This window comes from Vigna umbellata, chromosome 1, assembly GCF_029865625.1.
Source record: "Vigna umbellata cultivar VRB3 chromosome 1, Vumbellata_1.0, whole genome shotgun sequence".
Lineage (NCBI taxonomy): Eukaryota > Viridiplantae > Streptophyta > Magnoliopsida > Fabales > Fabaceae > Vigna > Vigna umbellata.
Window position 1 is genome coordinate 835,716 of NC_142165.1, and position 7,864 is coordinate 843,579.

Here is a 7,864-nt window from a genome sequence, read left to right on the forward strand (position 1 = left end):
TTCTTATCTTGCATATCTAGCAAGACAAAGGCATCTTTATACTTCAAGCTTGCCTCTAACATTAAGTAAGTTGAATTCCACCTAGTTTCAACATCAAGACAAACAATACCTTTGTAAGAAATTCCCTCTTGTTCAACACATGCCTTGAATCTAGCAAATCTAGCAGAAGAAGATTTCACATATTTAACTGCACTCCGGATTTTTGAAATTGAATCTTTTATCTCTTTTAAGTCATCCTTCATAATCAAACCTAATATATGCGCACAACAACGCATATGAACATATTCTCCCTTCAAAACAAGACAATTCCATGATAACATCCTTCTTTTAAGGTACTGGACCCCAACATCATTTGCGCTAGCATTATCCACTGTGATGTTAAGGACTCGCTTCAACTCCCAATTATTCAAACAAGCCTCAACATGTTTAGCAATGAGCTCTCCTGAATGTCCCGTTGTTTGAGAAAAATTCAAAATTTTCTTTTGAAGTTTGCAATCATTATCAATAAAATGAGCTGTTAAACTCATGTAATTTAGGTTTTGGATTGATGTCCATGTGTCTGTAGTTAAACAAACCCTCTCACACTGCTTTGGTAGAAACATTTTCAACTTTGCTTTTTCCTCTTCATAGAGTTCCCATATTTCATGCCTCAATGTAGTGCGGGATGGGACTTCAAATCGTGGTTGCAAGGACCATACAAAGTCACGGAAGTCCTCATTTTCCACAAATCGAAAAGGAAGCTCAGACTTCACAAACATCTTCACCAACTTCATTCGAGATGCATTTTGGTCAAATTTAGAAATAGTTGGTGAAGGGCTAACACTAACTTCTGCAATTGATGATGAAAGCTTTTGCCTTTTGAATGCTTCTCTATTAGGATTTTCTTTACATCTCGCCAAATGATTCCTTATCCCACTTGTTCCAGCCAAATATTTAATCAAATCACCACAATAATTGCATTTGGCCTTCTTCTCAGAATGTGGTTTTTGTTTAGTAAAATGTCCCCACACATCTGATCGACCCTTACTATTCTCAGTTGACGATGAATCGATACAAGGAGGTAAATAATCCATTCTAGAAGTATTTGGTGTGAGGGTTTCTACCGTTTCTGACATTCACGTCACTACATTAATTAAGAGTTCAATCAAACAAAAGGCAAATTTATCTAAATGATGATGATATTACGTATCTAGTTAAGTGTTAAAGTACCTAGTCAGTCTGTACTCACCCAATAATTTCAAACATACTAGTTAGATAAAAAAATATTAATATCTATTTAGATTTTGAGTTAACAAAAGAAAGAGAAAAGAGGACCTAATAGAAAGAAAAAGAAATAGAGTAGATCAGCAGACTGCACATCAGCAGTCATAGGATGATGATAATAGTTTATAAGCTTTGGATATGTTTTTAATTTATAGACTTCTAATGTAAATGTTTTATAATACCAATCTCTCCTTTCTTTATTAAAATTAGCTTCATAATCTTGTCTAATCCAATTTTTATCTATTTCAAAAGTTTCTTCTCTACTTAAAGTATTTAATCTTAAATGTATTTCAAAAGGCAATTTTATAGTGTTCCACTGTAAACAAAATGAACTACTTGACTTGCTTCTACTTTTTATATATATAGTGCTATGGGTGTGCATATCGTGATCACTGTAAATTGAGCTGCCCATACAGTGGAAGTATATAGTGCTATGGGTATGGTATAATTTAGAGTTTACAGGGTAAGTGAGCAATTACTGGGAATCTGTTTTCGAATTTACTGGGAATTTAGAGTTTATAGGGTAAGTGTACAATCAAATGACCTTTAATGAGATTCACTTTGTTTAAAGCTTACCACACTCATTTTTGAAATTGAGCTAGTTTTTAATATGTTAATATGCACAATCTGAAGCGATGGTAACAACACCATAAAGACTGATGCTGCACATTAATGATTTAATTCAATATTTTGTATTCCCATATGTTTTCATGTATATATCAAGAATAGACTAGATGAGTATAAGATAGGGATATTTTGATATCAAATAGAGGTTTTAATCATGCTTTTGGATACCTAAAGCAGGAAACAATGTAAATATTTTTTGTATAAAGGTTGCGGCACCCAATTGTTCCAATATATATATATATGCTGATAAAAAAAACATATGTACATGGATGTTAACTTTGACACAACACAACCAAAGTTAAAACTAACAGCAAATAAGTGGAAGGTAATTCAAAGGTTTAGTAAAGTTATGCCTATTGATTTATCACATCTAGAACATAAATAATCATAATATTTTGTCCAAAAAAAAGATGTACTAACACCATTTTGTTTATACTCGGCTGAAAATATTCTTGTTTTAGCTTTGAACTGTGAGGTGAGAATAAGTGTCATTTCTGCAAAAATTTGTTATTTTGTCTCTGTTTTATCATATGCTTATCTCCTAAACAACATAACCCATCATATTAAACTCCCTAGAGCATTTATTATAATAGTAAAATACTCATGCATATCTGCATCACAAGATGCTCACACGTTGCAGCTTGGAATTCATATCCAAACAGGTAATGCTAACACAGTTTATGGTAGCTCTCAATGTGAATCCAGCAGGGTCGTGTCTTGTATATTATGCCCACAGATTCTGTGGCTACTTTCTCTGTCTCGTGAACCAATAGGGACACAACCATACCATTTCTTGTATTCTCATACAGATAAAAAAACAAACATTCAATTGAATAAAACAGTAGCTACGAGATGAAAATTTAGTGGTAACATACAACAGTCATACCAGATGATAACAATCAACACAGAGAAAAAATATTGGGAGAGCATGGATTCCATCTGTCTAAAGCTAAACAAGACACAAATATGTCAAGGTAAAAAGATGCTGAAAATCACATCAATGCGACTAGGGTTCACACCAAAAGTTCACAGCAGCCTGGTAAACTCACCTTCGACGAGGGCAGAGTGTGGCAAAGCCTTCAACAGTGGCAATTCTTCGACGACGGCGAGTCTTTGACTACAGAGAGTCTTCAACGGCAATGAACCTTCGAGAACCTTCAACGGCGGCGAGCGAACCTTTGACGAACGGGAAGTAACGAGAGGACGGCGAGTCTTTGACTACAGCAAGTCGGCAACGAACCTTCGGAAACCTTCAACGGCGGCCGACAAGCGAAAACTATGATGGAGAAAGGGAAAAGAAAACCTAATTTTGAGAGAAATTGTGATTGAGAAAAATAATTGGGAAACTGAAACAGTTAACTGGTTAACTGTACTAGAATAAAAACAGTTCAGTATTTGTAAACTGAACTATTAATAAGTATAATTAGTTTTAAGTAAAATTAGTTTAAGTTTTTTAAGTTTAAAACAATACAAATAAACTATAGTTTAAGTTTTTTTAATTAACTACGCCCAGCCCTAATCATTGCTGAAAACTCACCTTTCTTTAGCTTAATGTTTTTCTCCTCTTCCTCTATATTCAACCATGGCATCCATTAACCAAATTACTTCCCCATCACCGGATTACTTGGTGAATCCGGCTCATCCGCTCTACCTGCATCCTGGAGAAAACCCAACATTGGTGCTTGTTTTGCCTCTTCTCATAGAGAGCAATTTCCACCAGTGAGAGAGAGACATGGTACGTAGCACCTGAAACCAAAAAGAAGAAGCGATTCATTCATGGCACTCTTCCTTGTCCACCCACCACAGATCCCCTGTATGAAGCTTGGCGCAGATATAATCGAAAGGTAATGTCATGGCTCACCCGTTCCATGACTCCTTCCATCAGCCAATCTGTGATGTTGATAGATACGACTTCTGAGATTTGGCAAGATATCAAGGATTGCTTCTCTTGGTGATAAATTTCGGATTTCTGGTCTTCAGGATCAAATTCTTGCTTGTCACCAAGGTGAATCCAATGTTTCTGAATATTATACTCAACTGAAGATCTTGTGGAAGGAAATGAAACTCTATCACTGTTGGTTTTCCTGCTAGTTACAAAAAGTCAAAACTCACAAATAAAACTTATGCTAGCTTGGTTGTTGTGGATTCTTCTATTTCTCCTCAGCCATTGAATTTGGATGGTAATCACATCAATGATCAATTCACTTTCTCTAAAGATCAGTATCAAGCGATCTTGGCCTTGCTCCAACACACTAAGGATCATTCATCCTCTATGAATCGTGCTTTTGTTCATAATTTAGGTACATCTTCTCCTTTTCCTCATTGGATCATTGACAGTGGTGCCATTGACCACATTTTTCCAATTCAATCCTTATTTCATAACCTTCCACCCCATCAAACCAATCCATATTAATCTGCCTAATCACATTACCGTCATTGCCTTATTTTTAGGGACTATTCATATAGGTGGCTTATTACTTGTTGATGTCCTTTTTGTACCTGAATTCTCTATTTCTCTCATTTTAGTTCCTAAACTTGTTTCCACTATTAATTGCATGGCAGTATTTTGTGATTCTCACTGTTTATTTTTATAGAGGTCTCACCTCATGATGATTGGAGCAACTAAGAAGGTTGATGACTTGCATTGTTGTGAAGAATCATACAATCTGAATCACAACAAAGTTTTACAATTTTTTGTCATCACCAAATTAAAAGTTTCTTGTATACAGTACATAGCAATGCAATGTGGCATCATAGACTAGGACACACTTCCAATTTCATTTTACAATTGTTATCTTCTCAACATCCTACTAATAAATACCAAACTTGTATGCCCTGTGATATTTGTCACTTTGCCAAACATAAGAAATTACCCTTTAATGTTAGGACCTTCAAAAGCTCTCGTCTCTTTGAACTATTGCATGCTGATATTTGGGGTCCCTTACAAACTGTTTCCATTGATGGTTTTAAATACTTTTTAACAATTGTTGATGACTGCAGTAGGTTCACATGGGTTCATCTTTTAAAATCCAAAGTTGAAGTCAAATTTGTTCTTCGCAAATTCATCACTTTCATTGAAAATCAATTTGATAAAAAACTAAAAAGAATAAGGTTTGACAATTGCAATGAATTTTTCTTAACTGATTTTCTTTCTTCCAAAGGCATTTTTCATGAAACGTCATGCATTGAATCTCCTCAACAGAATGGGATAGTTGAGCGCAAAATCAACATATTTTGAATGTAGCTCGAGCCTTACTTTTCTAGTCTGATTTGCCCTCTATTTTCTGGTCATATGCTATGAAACATGTTGTACACCTCATTAATAGGCTCCTTACTCCTTTTCTTAAACACACATCTCCTTATCAATATGTTTTTGGAAGCCTTCCTGATTTTCGTACACTTCGAGTTTTTGGTTGTTTAACTTTTGCTAACACTATCATGGCTGATAGAACTAAGTTAGACAAACGTGCCTCTAAGTGCATTTTTCTTGGTTTTAAACTAGGGGTTAAAGGCTATCTTTTATATAATCTTCATAACAAAAAAGAAATATGTGTGTCGCAATGTAGTTTTTTTACGAGTCTCATTTTCCATACGCTCTTGATTCTCGATCCATTTCTCATCACCACAACACTGGTCCTACTGCATTACAACATATTTTTTATTCTTTAATTGTTTTTGACATACCTGGTTCTAATGTTTCTTCTCTCAATATTGATAATACTGTTGTTGAACCAATTATGCAATTCAATGATGATTCTAATAATGTTGTGCAAACTATTGATCACCTTCATAAAGTTTCAACTCGATAGAGGAAGCCCCCTGCTTATTTTTCTGCTTATGATTGCCCTATGTTACTAATGAGGAGCATTGGTATCTTGAAGATACTGAAGTTTTGATGATGTTACAAGCTAAAAAATTGAAGACTCTTGTTGTATTTACATTAAAAGTATTTTTCTGGAAATAATTGTATAGGAATAACTTTGTTGATGTAAGAGCAGTTAGAAGTTTTCCAGTTTAAAGAAACCTTGCGCAGATAATCGATTATTTCGTGTAATAATCGATTATCACGAGACAAAATAGAAAGAGATTGCTCGCGTAAATAATCGATTATTTCAGAGAATAATTGATTATTACTGTCTAATTCAATATTGCCCAGGTTGCACAAATAATCGATTATTCCCAAGGATAATTGATTATTACCTTTTGAAATCCTCATAACGACCGAAAATAATCAAATATCACTTGTGATAATCGATTATCACTGGTAGTTGGGAGTTGGCTTTTCAATTTCTGAACCTTGGGCTATATATACACATTCTTAAACCTCTTAGAAGTTTATCTAAGCCATTTGAGAATACTGAAAAAGTCTGAAGAAGTTCTCAAGCGTTAGTGTGTCCGAATCAAGTCTTGTGAAAAGGAGAAGCTTGTGCTTAGTGTGTCTAAGGTCGAAGCGGTTCTCTTCAAGTTGATTAAACTAAAGTTCTTTCATTTGTTTGTCGAAGGAAGGCGTTGTTTGTCTTTAATATTTTTCCTATCTGATTGTAATCTGTGAACTAGTGGAAAAGGTTAATCACTGTTTATAGTAATTAACGACTGAACGTAAAATCTTTTGATTCGAACCAGGATAAAACACTTTGTGTGATTTTCTCTATCTTTGCACTTTTAGTTTACCAACTGTTTGATAAAAGTCCTAAAAGAAAATCACAATTTTTAAAAGAACCAATTCACCCCTACCCTCTTGGTTATTGACCGTAACACGCTCACTAAAACCTTTCCACTACACGATACCAGTTTCAACACGTTACTCTTTCTTCTGCTAACATTTCCTATAGTACTCCTTATCCATTACATTCATATTTATCATATTCCAATTGTTCTAACTTTCACACTACCTTTTGCTTGTCTTTATCTACCACCATCGAGCTCACTTCCTTTAAGGAAGCTTGTGAGAATGATCATTGGCAGCATGTCATGCTTGCGGAAATACAAGCTTTGTAGAGAAATTGCACCTAGTCATTGGTCAAATTACCACCAAATAAGAAGGTTGCAGGTTGCAAATGGGTCTATAAGACTAAATTGAATGCAGTTGGTTCCATATAGAGACATAAGGCACGTCTTGTTGCCAAAGGATTTACACAAACTGAAGGCATGGATTCTTGAGTCCCCTGTTGTGAAGCTCACCACTGTCAGATTTCTCATTTCCATCGTTGTTTCTCGCAATTGGTTTTTATATCAACTTGATGTTAATAATGCTTTTTTACATGGTGATTTAGATGAAGATGTTTATATGAAACCTCCTCTGGGATTGCTTCTTCCGAAACCTCATTTGGTTTGTAAATTACACAAGTCTCTTTACGGCCTTAGACAAGCTTCTCGATAATGGAATTCCAAGCTTACATCTGCTTTAATTTCTTATGATTTCTCACATAGTTCTGCTGATCATTCTCTGTTTACTGATGACAAATTTATGAACACCGAAAAATGGCGCCAAAAACTTGTTTAACCCTCGACAAGTGTGACCGAATCGTATCAAGTAATAAACTCGGTAAGACCAAGTATCGTTCTCCCAAAGGACTCACGACCTAGTTAGTTATATGATTTCTTGATTATTTAAGACTTGAGAACAAATTGTTAGTTTCAAATGCAAAAGACAAAAAGTAAACATGTATGCATGTGATGATCAATGGGAAAGAAGAAATAAAACACGTGAATTGAAATATGTGGATGAGTATGTTGTTGGGGCAATCAATTTCATCTTATCCACTCTCATATATTTTAGGAATTCATCGTTCTTTTCATCAATGTTAATGCCACTCTCTAAATTACCTTAAACCCGATGTCTCGATGAAGAAAGCTTATCCTTAATTATGAGTTCATACAATTCCTAGCATCCCTAATAATTAATTCTGAAGCACAGAAGCTTAAAGGCACCAACCCTCAGATCTAGATTTTATCGTAATAAAACCAATAATCA